At 35.8% G+C, this 12,740-nt stretch overlaps 1 pseudogene; it reads right to left on the bottom strand.

Annotated features, from left to right (window-relative positions):
* Positions 1-10,943, bottom strand: part of LOC129692703 (60S ribosomal protein L7-like) — a 30,383-nt pseudogene extending 19,440 nt beyond the window's left edge.
* Positions 10,944-12,740: the final 1,797 nt, after the last annotated feature.

Raw genomic sequence — 12,740 nt, 5'->3', positions numbered from 1 at the left:
ATTCATGGATATAACCTCGAGCCCCTACTCAGATGTAGCATATGGCAGCTTAGTATCCAAGTGGATGCCCTAGTAGTGGAACGGGATGGTCTCTGATATGAACTCAGTGGCTGGCTCTTTGACAGCCTCCTCCTGAGGGGGACACAGCCTTGCCAGGCCACAGAGGAGGACATGGCAGCCAGTTCTGATGAGACAGGATATGCTAGGGTCAGATGATAGGGGAGGACTTGGACAGGGGCATAGGAGAAGATGAAAGAGAGAGAGGGTGGGGTTGGGATGGGAGGAGGAAGGAGACTACAGCTGGGATACAAAGTGAATAAATTGTAAATAATGTAAAAATATATTTTAAAAACACTCCAGAAAACAAATAATTTTGTATATGAAGCTAAAGCTAAGAAGAAGACATAAATTTAAATTAGCTTGACAGATTTAATTAAAGGGATTAAAATGATTTAGAAATCTTTGAATGTTACTAAATGTGAAATATTTGAATGCCAAACTATTTGAAAGTTACTAAAAGTCATTGAATTTCACATTTGAAATTGGTGGGTTTAATTATAGTATTAAAAAAAAACAGGTAAATGAAATTATTCTTTTAAAAATAGCTTCTGAGTATTCAAAATGCTAACTATAAAGAAGTTTTTTTTAAAATCAGAATCAGTCTGACCCCAGCTCAATTAACAATTTAAATATCCAAGTAAAAATTAATAGAGGTTAATTTACTTCACATTTCATTAGAGGGTACTAGAAAATGTGACTGATTTTAAGACCAAAAGATTGAAATATGGTGATAATATATATCAAGAACACCAAATAAACAGAAAGGCTGGACCTAGAGGATCCATTCTACTCTTAATGTGGGTGTCATGTATATCCTTAGGAATAATAAGTAATCTAGCTCAAAACGGTCTGAAATCTAATGAGTTAACGTTGATGCAGAGAACTCATTATTAAATAAATTAATGTTGTAGAAAATTTACCAATACATACAAAGAAGTTATACTGAGATCCATTTTCAGGTAAAATAATATTAAGAGATTAGGGAGGGAGGGTGGCATTCGGAGGGAATGAGGGAGCTGGATACAGCTGGAATATAAATTTAATAAACTGTAACTAATTTAAAAAAATCAAAATTTAATTGAAAAAGAAACCACCCTATAAATATTTACACACTAAAATAAATAAATAAATAAAGTAAAACAAAAGAGCTCTGATCTGTAGAAGAAGCTACCTCAGAAGAGCTGCACAAGCCTCATAGCAGAAGTTGTGTGTGTATCATTCCCATACTTCTTGCCAACATCAAACTAAGAAGAAGGAAACTTAAACCAATCCCACTGTACTCAGGGACGAGGCAAGGCTTCCAACTGTCTCCCCACCTCTTCAACATAGCACTTGAAGTACTAACACAAACAATAAGGCAACTAAATGTGAACAAGGAGATACAAAGGAAAGAAAGAAGTCAAAGTATCCATATTTGTAGATGATTTGATATGTACATAAGTGACCCCCAAAATTATTTCATACAACTCATACACCTGATAAACATCTTCAGCAATGTGATTAGATACAAATTACCTCAAAGAGTCAGTTGCCTTTCTGTATGCAAATAACAAACAGGCTGAGAAAGAAATTAAGGAAACAACACCCTTCACAATATGCAGGAGGAATAGGGCATGCCTTTGAGCAGGAATAAGGCCTGCTGGTAGACTGTGCCAACGCTTGGCTGGGTTACCACATGGGCATCCGTTCCTGAAATAAATGAGTCTGCTTTTGCCACCTGCCTGACTCCAGGAGTCTCTGTCTTTGGCTTTGTGCCAGTTCACCCCAGCCCCTAAGGGTCCTGGGCCTGGATTTAAGCAACAACAATAGACACAAATAATATAAAATATCTTAGTGTAACTCTAACCAAGCAAGTCAAGAAATACAAGTAGGACAATAATTTCAAGTATCTGAAGAAAGAAAGTGAAGATGATGTCAGAAATTGGAAAAATCTCCCATGCTCATGGATTGGTAAGATTAATATAGTAAAAATGGACATCTTACCAAAGGCAATCTACAGATTCAATGTTAATTCCTGTCGAAATGCCAACACAATTATTTACAGGTTTTGAAAGAACAATTCTCAGCTTCATTTGGAAAAAAAAAAAAAAAAACAATAGTTAAAACCATCGTATACCCATAGATGGTCCTTGGTTGAGTGTCAGTCTCAGAAAAGACCCTTCTGCTCGGATGTGGCCCGTGGTAGCTCAGTAACCAAGTAGTTTTCCAAAGTAAGGGGAACACGGACTATTTCTAACAGGATCTCAAGGGCAGGCTGTTTGACCACCCCCCCCCCCCAGGGGAGGAGCAGTCTGTTAGGCCACAGAGGAGGACTTTGCAGCCAGCCCTGAAGATACCTGATAAAACAGGGTCAGATGAAAGGGGAGGAGGTCCTCCCCTATCAGTGGACTTGGAAAGGGGCAGGGAGGAGACCAGGGAGGGAGTGTGGGGCTGGGGAGGGAATGAGGGAGCGGGATACAGCTGGGACACAGAGTTAACAAAATGTAACTAAAAAGAAAAATAAAATTAAAAAAAAATTAAAAAAAGAAAAAAAAAACATCGTATACAATAAAAAAACTTCTGGAGGTATCCCCATCCCTGACTTCAAGCTATAATACAAAGCAATAGTAATAAAAACTTCATTGTACTGGAATAGAAATTGATAGGTCAATCAATGGAGTTGAATCAAAGTTCCAGAAATAAAGCCACACACCTATGGACAGGACATCTGATTTTTGAGAAAGAAGCCAAAACCATACAATGGAAAAAAAGAAAGCATCTTCAATAAATAGTGCTGGTCTAACTGAATGTGTACACATAGAAAAATACAAATAGATCCATAATTATCACCCTGCACTAAACTAAAGTCTAAGTGGAACAAACACCTAAACATAAAAAAAATAAAAACTAAATCTATTAGAAGAGAGTTTGGGAATTAGCCTTGAACTCATTGGCACAGGAGGCAAATTCTTGAACAGATCACGAACAGCTCATGCTCTAAGGTCAACAATTAATCAATGAGAACTCATGAAACTAAAAAGAGTCTGTCAGGCAAAGGACACTGTCAATAGTACAAAATGACAGCCTACAGACTAGTAAAATATCTTCACCAACCCTACATCTGTCAAAGGGCTAATATCCAAAATACATATAAAACTCAAAAAATATCAATACCAAAAAACCCCAAAATAATCCAATTTATGGGATTGGGAGGGGAAAAGGGAGGGAGCTAAAGGTGGGATACAAAGTGAATAAACTATAATTAATAAAATTAAAATAAAGTATATCTTTTAAAAGCACAATATAATATAACCAAAATAAAATGAGATACAGAGCTAAACAGAAAACTTTCATCAGAGAATCTTGAGTGGCAGAGAAGAACTTCAAGAAATGTTCAACATCATTAGTCATCAGGAAAATGCAAATCAAGATGACTCTGAGATTCCACCTTACACCCATCAGAATGGCTAACATCAAATGTTTGCCAGGCCACCATGGAAGAGGATGTTCTCAGGTTTGAGGCAAATTGAAGTGCTAGAGTAAGATAGTAGCCCTCCCTTTCCTGAGGAATAGAGGAAGTGGGAATGGGAAAGGTGAACATGGGGGGGGCAGTAAAAGAGGAAATTGGGATGTAAAGTAAACAACTAGATAAATAAAGTTGAAAGACATAAAAAATAGTCTTAAATACAATAATGTCAATTTCAAATTTTTAGTCTCCTGTGAGTCTTGTGGTCCAAAGGAGGTAAATATGTTAAAATTGCTTTAACAAAATTATATGGAACAAATATAAATAATAAATAATATCTCAGAACAAAATGCCAGTTTTATGTATTTAAAATAACCTTTTTATTTATTGGGGTATATTAATTTAATAAAGAATGGGGTTTCAATGTCATCTAGAAACCTAGATAGATAAGGTCATCACAGACAAAACTTTGTTTTAGCCACCGCTGTCCTTTCCCTGTCCTATTTCTAATACCCCTCCATTTGACTTTTATGTTTGTCACATATATTCCACACATCACAGAAAAAATAAGTTATACTTATTTCTGTGGGGATAACATTATTTGGTTTTTCATAATGACTTCTAACTTTACCTTTTCTCCTGAAAAATCAAACGACTGAATGCTTCTGTAACTTTGAGTAAAGCTCCATGTTACATCTGAATGATAGTGTCCTCATCCTTTCTTCTGCGTACAGTCATGACATATCATGTGAACAATGCAGTAATAAACAGAGGTGGTCACGCTTCTCTACAAAAAGATCACATGGATATTTTAGGAAAACATACACAGAAGAAAAAAATTGTCAAGGTACATTTTTATTATTTACCTTTGGTATTTATTTGTTTGTTTGAGATCTGCCATCTCCTTATATAATGCTGTTTTGCCTAGAATTCTCTTTATAAACAAGACTGTCCTTAAATATATTATAACCTTCTGTAATTTCTTCCCAAGAATTTGGGCCATTTTTAAAGTCAATAAAAACTTATATTAATGAATACTAGTCTAAATTCTTTAATTAATGAGATACCGAGGTCACAGTATAAAGGTCACAGTATAAAATAGGTAATCTTGCGAGGACCAGGGTTTAAAATTTGTTCACTTAGCAGAATCCTGTGATTGCATAGGAGGTTGGAATAAGCAATGTAATTTTATGACTCAGTGATGTGGAAAGACTCTTACTATGAAAAAGTAGAACATAGGAAAACATGAAAGTGTAGATTACAAAACTCTCCTACAGCTTGCTATAACAGAATATTTCTGTGAGTATTCTCTGAACACTCATGATATAAAGTGAGACTTCTAGACAGCTCTGTGGGAACACATTTATATCATAGAACAGTTTCCTGTATACTTAAGATCTTTTTTTTTTTAAATTACAGATGAAAAGAGGTCCAATAGAAAGATGGCAGCAATGACAGAACATTTCAATGAGCTGAACTTGATGGATATTTGAGATATATAATTTAATATTTGTCTTTGATTAAATGCTGGTTATTTGAATGCTTTCAAGATCTATTTTCTTTATAAATGTACTCAGTGTGAGGAGAAACACTTTGAAAACAATAAGCTCACAGAGGTTTTTGTTATATCCATGGCTATGGTCAATATGTGTCTTCTTTGCATTTATGTGAGGAAAAGTATTACTTTAAAAGTTTAGGATATTCAGCTTTGCTCCAGGATTTTGAGGCAGAGCACATTTACTTAATACTCAAATACTCCTCAATTTCATTAATTTTGTAAATTTATTGTGGTCAACATTTTCTCTTAATAAGATTTATATTCCCAAAATTTCATTCTAAGCTTTCTCTTCAACAATCATTTTTATTTTTTTTCTTTTCTTTATATCGATATTTCTAGTCATTATAAAGACAGCTTTTCATTTCATGGGACTTTTCAGATTCATTCATTTCAAATAGCTGATAAAGCTCACACATCTAATATAACTATAACTTTACATGCTGTCTGACTTCATTATCATTAGTAGCATTTGACTCCTCCTTCCATAAGTCATGCTAATTATTGAAGCTACAGATGTTTTAAATTCTACACAAATAATGTCACCAAAGAAAAATTTGTATGAAATCACATGTTCCAAGTAATCTTAGATTGATATTATTAGAATTGTGACTTCACTGCACCTACAAAAATTTCCTGAAATGAGCCTGTGTACATACACCAACTATATTCTACCTGGCGAAAAAATGTATTATTAACTGACTAATCATCTTTTTTTTTGAAACTCATTAATAGTGTATTTTATTATTTTTTTATAATTTGACTAATCATCAAATGATAACATAAATCATGTTTCTTTTATGTTTTGAGGCTCTAATTTAAACACAGGGAAGTAGAACCTCTGAATACGAATCCTTAATTATACATTTTCTACCAACTGTGTAAGTACTAGAATTGGCAATCTTTTGAGAGCGAACATTCCAGTTCGAAACTCTGATCCATGTCACCAGGATCAATTACCTGGAGGGTTCATTAGAATGTAAACTCAAACATTACAGTCTAGGAAATCCTGTGTCTGGAGATCTAAGGATCACCCTGAATATTTAATTGGTTCAGTGAATCTGGAACATGATTCACCATGCAGGGTTGACTCCATGTACTGAAGAATGATTTATTATTCTAAGATCCAGGCCTGTAGACACGAAGTCAAATACTGGCAACGGTTTTTTAATATGTACCTCATAAAACATGAGAATTATTCTTAGAATACTCACATATCCCCACAACTGTCCCTGACTTAAAGCAGTATGATCAACTCAATTGTATTTGAGCTTCGATGTTTTGTTTTATTTTATTTTATTGTGATAACAAAATTCACTCCATCATTCTCCTCATAGTTTAAAGCAGCTCACTCCATACTTATTCTTGTTGGTGAAATTTGTAAACAAGCTCTTGTGACTCTTTTCTTGAAACTCTGATATGAATTGCTCTAAATGTGTATGTTTAAATAGAAAAGGCAGAGAAACACTTAAAGATATGTTCAACGTCCTTAGTCATCAGGGAGATGCAAATCAAAAAGATTTCATCTTACACCCATTAGAATGGCTAAGATCAAAAACTCAAGTGACAACACATATTGGAGCAGATGTGAGAAAGGGGAACCCTCCTCCATTGCTGGTGGGAATGTAAACTTGTACAACCACTTTAGAAATAAATCTGGCTCTTTCTCAGAAAATTAGGAATAGTGCTACCTCAAGATCCAGCTATAACACTTCTAGGCATATGTACAAAATATGCTCAACTATACAACAAGGACATTTGCTCAACCATGTCTGCAGCAACTCTATTCGTATTAGCCAAAATCTGGAAATAACCTAGATGTCCCTCAACTGAGGAATGGATACAGAAATTGTGGTACATTACACAATGGAATATTACCCAGCTATTAAAAACAAGGAACTCATGAAATTTGCAGGTAAATGATGAAAAGATCATCTTGAGTGAGGTATCTCAGAAACATAAAGACACACATGTTATATACTTATTCATAAGTGGTTATTAAACATATAGTATAGGATAAACTAACTAAAATCTATATTCCTGAAGAAGCTAAACAGCAAGGAAGACTCTAGGGAAGATGTTCAATCCTCATGTGGAAGAACAAACATGATAGACCTCAGGAGCAGAAGAGAGGGAACAGGATAGGACCCTACCACAGATGGCCTCTGAAAGACTCTACTGATAGAGATATAGAAGCAGAAGCTGAGACTAAAATCCAAACTTTGGGCAGAATGCACAGAATTTTATGAAAGAAGGGGGTTATAGAAAGAACTGGAAGCGACAGGAGCTCCAATAAAAGACTAACAGAGCCAAAAAAAAAAAAAAAAAAAAAGTACTGAGCCCAGTGGGCCCTGAAAACAATGATACCCCTACCAAGGACAATGCATGGAGAGGACCTAAAACCAGGCTCAGATGTAGTCCATAGACTCAGTCTCCAAGTGGAGTCCCTAGTAAGGGGAGCAGGGGCTGTCTCTGGCATGAACTCAGTGGCAGGCTCTCTGATCACCTCCCCTTGAGGGGTACAATCTTGTCAGGCCACAGAGAAAGACACTGCAACCAATCCTGATGAGACCTGATAGGCTAAGGTTAAATATAAAGGGAACAGAACCCCCATCATTGGACTAGGGGAGAGACATAGGGGAAGAAGAGGGTTGGAGGGTAGGATTAGGAGGAGAAGAGGGAGGGGCCACAGCTGGAATTCAAATTGAATAAATTATAATAAATGATAATAATAAAAAGAGCAAACCTCAAAAATACAGTTAGATTTTTCTTGTTTTATTGTTTATTATTATTAGTTACATTTTATTAACTCTGTATCCCAGCTGTATCCCGCTCCCTTATTCCCTCCCAATCCCACCCTCCCTCCCTCAGCTTCTCCCTTTCCAAGTCCATGGATTGGGGATGTCCTCCTCCCCTTTCATCTGGCCCTGTTTTATCAGGTATCTTCAGATTTTTTCTTAAAAAAATTTTTTTGGAGGGGTGGTGGGTTTCAAGACAGAATTTCTCCGTGTAGCTTTGGCTTTCCTGGAACTCAGTCTGTAGACCAAGCTAGGCTTGAACTAAAAACTATCCTCCTGCATCTGACTCCCAGATACTGGGAAAGTTAGATTTTTCTTTTTAAAGCATGATTTTAAATATCAGTAAATTTTATTTTGTCAGTTCTTGGATATTTTCTGTATATTTGTACATTGAAATAAAATAAACATTATTTTGCTACTAAGACAATATTGATACTTCCCTTTTTTTTAACTGATTAAATCTGTTTTATATTTATTAGGATGATAACCAGTATACAGATATTTAATCATTGTAACACATTCTCAGATATTTCTGTTTTCAGTATGTACTCTTCTTCACCCTACTTCATTAGTGACACTATTTCAGAATGATGTTAAATGAAAGTATTGTCAGCAGACATGACTGACATATCCTTGGCTTTAGTAGCGACAATAATAATGGAAGCATCAGCTGAAATTTAATAGGGCCACAGTAGGCCAGTATCACAAGAATGTGATGTGCTTCACTTCTCTATATTCTCTCCAAAATACGAAGGGGTAATTGAGACTTACTGTTAAATGACAGCCAACATGTTAAAGCTGGAACCAAATATGCATCTATTAAGATTTGTTCCAGTGTAATGCTGTCGACTCTGTTTGTCAGCTTTTATCATTGTTGGACAGCCATTTATGACTTAAGGAATGGAGGAGTCATTGAGACTCACTGTTTCAGGAGGGTTAGTCTCTGCTGCAAGCATTTGTATAAAATGCCCTGCCCATAGGAACATGTGACTTACAGGTTCATCATTTGTTGAGGGACAAGAACAAGGGAAGAACAGTGTCAGTGCTCAGATTTCTTTCTCCTTTTTTCAGTGGATTATATTTACGGCTGCAGTCATAAAAATCCTCATAGACAGGACAGTCGGTGATACCAATTTCCTATTTGTGATTAATACACTCAAGTATTCAAAGATTATCTATAACAATAACTAAATGTACTATTTGCTTAGATTGTGTAGTTATGCTGATAAAATTGATTTTCTTAATAATCTTTGTGAATTTAAAAATACATATTAAAATACATTTTAAAAATCATTTGTATTTGTAGCAGTGATAAACCTGTTTTCCTCCCTGAAACCGCAGAAACAAAATTGCAATAATTTGTGCCTTAATTTGAAATTTATGTTTGTATGGCAAAAAAAATGTGTATTATAATATTGTGTAGTAATGATGTGTGATTTTAGTTTTATATTAGGTAATTGAAACTGTCATGTGTATATGCAAACAATATTATACATTCATTTACTTGCTATACGTATTAAGATCTTAATAACACATTTTTATTCTCTCATAAAATAATTTAAGAAATTTTATTTCTCTACATAGTATAGGATTTTCTCACATAGAACATTTTGATTTTATTTTTCAATTTGACTATCACTCACACAAAATAAAATATATTTATATATACTTTATCAGTATGCTCATTAGGTCTTCCTATTAGCAGATAATTGGTTACTATACATTTTTTTGTTTCTCAAGTTCATACTGGATTTAAGACAATATGAATAATGCAGATTTTCAGAAAGTTTAAAGAGAAGAGGATTCAAGGGCTTGGAAGAATGGTAGCTAGAGTGAGAGATAACTAACACTGAAGATCTTTGAAAAAATCCATACATACGAAAATGCCACAAGGAACTCTATTATTGTATACGTTAACTTAAAAAATATAATGTAATTGTTTGTATGGTCATGAGGAAATTTCATAGTTTTCTAACATAAACCAGCCAGTTTTATGTAAACAGACTTCCATATGAAGTTTGTTTTTAAATAAAGGTATTCTTAAATCTATACTTTTAATAACAGTTAAAAACTGTCTAATTATACAACAAAATAAAGAACTGTTTTTGTATACATACATGTCTATGTGCTTTGGCTTATACCAATACATATTAACTTATGAATAGAAAATATTGAAATAATTGCACAGGAATTTCTAAAACATTTAAAGATTTTTGCTAAAATAACAAATATGGCTTATAAAATAAAACTATAACTAAAATATATTTGTAATGTTTATTGCCTCTAAGGAAAATATTTTGACTGTGTTCAGCAACATTTTAAATGATTTTTTTAAAATAGCACAACTAAATCACAGAATCCAAGAATGAAAGGTAAAGCTAATATCCAAGACATTGTCATATCAACAAATAGAATGAGATACTATGTGCACTGGGAAATGGTGAAGACAATAGGAATTAGCAAAACAACAGATTTCTTATCCAGGGCCATGGAAACCTAAAACAGAAGCACAGAGTATTTCAACATTTTGAAAAACAAAAGAACAGCAATTGAGAATTCTTCATTCAATGAAACTACTCCTCATGGATAAAAAATGTTATTTCCCAATCCACACATGTAGTCTTTTGTAATTGAATTCTAATCTCGTTTTTGAAAATTAAAATTAGTATACTTACATATTTCAAATTTTTGTTCTTCTGGTTTGCTTTTGTTTTACTTATTATCCTGCTTAATATAATCTGAGCTTCCTGTGTCTATCTTACATCCATTGTTTACTTTGGAAGATATTTTGACATTATCCCTATAGTTATTACTCTTCTTTCTTAGCTGTCTCTGATATACCCAGCTATCTATCACACTTTTTAAAGAGAACCCCACCAGAGATGACCACAGACACAGTTAATGAAACCCACATGGAGACCAAGCTGCCTGTGAGCTACATCTGAGTAGGCAGACAAGGTCCTCTCCATGAATGGTCCTTGGTTGGTGAATCATCTTCCACTCACCTGGAACTATACTTGGGTATTACGGTTCTAAGTGTAGAACTGACTATCCAGAGCACAAGGATTTTGGGAGCAGAAACCATGTCTTAGTTGTGGACTCTTTCTAGGCTACTGCTAAAACAAGGTAGTGATGGATAGTGGTGGTGGGGGTTTCTTAAGCAAACAAGTTGCCAGAAGCCAAGACAAGCAGTTATCTGAAGGAGGTTATGCACAACAAGCAGTTTAACAGAAGCTAAGACAAGATCGCTGGGAAATCTTGACCTTGGTTTCCTAAACAAAGTGGAGTAATTTTCCAGTGGATTCTCCAACAAAGACATCAAATTCTATTTGAAACTTAAATAGGTTCAAAGAATACAATTTAGAGGAACATCTGCTCTGTGTTGCCCTGTCACTGTTTTCTAAGTAGTCTGATATTTTCTTAGATATTCTGATTTTTATTAATACTTGTATTTGCTTTATCACTTACTTTTTAAGTGCTAGCTTGTATAAAAGAATGATAACTTATTCTTCCTCAGTTACAGTCATTTTTCATATACTTATGACAACACCCTGTTTGGATAGGTATGACCCTCATAGACTCATGTGTTTGAATTCCCAATCCTCCTATCAGTGGACTTGGGGAGGGGCATGGATGGAGAAGAGGGAGTGAAAGTCACCTGAGTTTTTTTATATTAGCCATTTTGATTGATATAAGATGGACTCTCAGAACACTTTTGGTTTGTGCTTCCCTGATGATTAAGGACCTTGAGCATTTCTTTGTTTCTTCTCCATTTTAATTCTTATTTATTTAATCACTTTATAGCCTCATCCCAGCCCCCTCCCTTCTCTCCAGCCAGTTCCACTGTCACACCACTTTTCCCCCCATTCCTCCTCCTCTTCTTCAGAGAAAGGGAAATGCCCTTAAAGGGTGCAAGCCCACCCTGGAACCTCAAGTCAGAGCAGGACTGAGTGCAGCCTTTCCCACTGGGGCTCAGCTAGGGGGAGGGGATCCTGAAGCAGGCAAGAGAGTCAGAGCTAGCCTTTACTTCCATTGTTAGGGAACCTTGATGTTGAACGTCTTCTCTGCTACAAATACTATACTTAGGGGCTCTAGGTCCAGCCCATGTATACTCTTTGGTTGGTGGTTATGTCATTGTTAGCCCCCATGGGCTCAGGTAAGTTGACTCTGTAGGTATTCTTGTGGTGTTCTTAAGCCCTGTGACTCCCTCTATTCTTTTTTTTTATTTTTTATTAATTACACTTTATTCATTTTGTATCCCCTCATAAGCCCCTCCCTCCTCCCCTCCCGATCCCACCATCCCTCCCCTTTCTGCATGCATGCCACTCCCCAAGTCCCCTGATAGGGGAGGTTCTCCTCTCCTTTCTGATCTTAGTCTATCAGTTCTCATCAAAAGTGGCTGCATTGTCCTCTACTGTGGCCTGGTAAGGGTGCTCCCTCCTCAGGGGGAAGTGATCAACGAGCAGGCCAATCAGATTATGTCAGAGGCAGTCCCTCTTCCCATTACTATGTAACCCACTTGGACACTGAACTGCCATGGGCTACACCTGTGCAGGGGTTCCAGGTCATCTCCACGAATAGTCCTTGGTTGGAGTATGAGTCTCTGGGAAGTTCCCTGTGTTCAAATTATCTTGTTCTGTTGCTCTCCTTGTGGAGTTCCCGTCCCCTTCAGCTCTTACTATTTCCCACTTCTTACATAAAATTCCATTCACTCTGCCCATCAGTTGGCCATCAGGCTCAGCATCTGCTTTGACAGTCCATACTGCAGAAGCTTTCAGAGGCCCTCTGTGGCAGGTTTCAAGGTTGTTTCCTGTTTTCTTCTGGCTTTCAGAGGCCCTCTGTAGCAGGTTCCTAGGTTGTTTCCTATTTTCTTTTTTCTTCT

Source organism: Psammomys obesus, unplaced genomic scaffold (genome assembly GCF_907164565.1).
Source record: "Psammomys obesus unplaced genomic scaffold, mPsaObe1.curated_primary_1811, whole genome shotgun sequence".
Taxonomy (NCBI): Eukaryota; Metazoa; Chordata; class Mammalia; order Rodentia; family Muridae; genus Psammomys; species Psammomys obesus.
This window is presented reverse-complemented; position numbering and strand designations above follow the sequence as displayed.